The sequence below is a fragment of the Mandrillus leucophaeus genome, unplaced genomic scaffold, assembly GCF_000951045.1.
Source record: "Mandrillus leucophaeus isolate KB7577 unplaced genomic scaffold, Mleu.le_1.0 Scaffold170, whole genome shotgun sequence".
In the NCBI taxonomy this organism is placed as follows: domain Eukaryota; kingdom Metazoa; phylum Chordata; class Mammalia; order Primates; family Cercopithecidae; genus Mandrillus; species Mandrillus leucophaeus.
Genome location: NW_012101699.1, coordinates 134,873 through 135,887, shown reverse-complemented (window position 1 = coordinate 135,887; position 1,015 = coordinate 134,873).

The window sequence follows — 1,015 nt, the reverse complement described above, 5'->3', positions numbered from 1 at the left end:
TATATATAAAAAACAATAAAATTTGAAATATCTAGTGTCATTTATTTGGAATAAAAGAGGGAACTTTATGGATAACCTGATCAAATCCTCTGTAATTCCACAGATGAGGAAACACAGTGTCATTATATGATTTTATTAATCATTCCAGACTCATTTTATTCTTTGGGTCATCCTTAAATGGCTTTCATTTACTTAAACCTTGTCTGCCAGTATGATTTTTGAATGCAAGAACTTGTGTCTTAACTGTGTGCTCCTAACAGTGTTAGGCACACCTAGCAGAACTTAAATACTGGCTAGATTTTTTTAAATACAAAATTTCAGATTTAGCCCAGTGGCAACCATTTACACATTAACAATGATTAGGGTTTTTTGTTTGTTTGTTTTTTTAAATACCAGTTTGCTTCGAGTTTTTTAAAACTATAATGCCAGTTTAAAAGATCCAGATGGCCCTGGCGGAAGAGTCTGGATGAGTAAGTGTTAGCAGAGTGTGAGAAGGCCTCCGAAGGAATTGTGGCCGGGCAGAGAGAGAGAGACGGTGAAGAAAGCCTCGGTGCTTTGGAAGGAGGCCCGCGAGGCCCTGGAGCCCAGCCCAAGGTCCTGGCTGCCGAAGGCTTGGAGGAGCCTTCTCCAGGAGGTGACGCTTATCCTTGCCTCTAGCTAAGGTCAGAGGAACAGCCCGAACAGGGGGAAGGCAGGGAAGAGTGCAGCGCTTCATGATAACATCGGTGTGTGAGCAGTTTCACACAGTAACGGATTTTCTGTTGAGGGATGGGGTGTAGGATGGGAAAAAGAAGAATAACAGGAAAAAACCAAGCCCAAGGTCCTGATTCTGAGGGATGGACAGACCTGGCCTCTGTGGGGCAGGCAGTGGGCTTTGATGGAAAGGAAGAGTCTGGTGGGCGGGTGGGGGAGGGTGGGCGTCAGAGTGTGGCCTGAATCTGGTCTCATGAAACTTCTGTGTGTGTGTGTGTGTACACTGGCGAATTTAGTCTCATGAAACTTCTGTGTGTGTGTG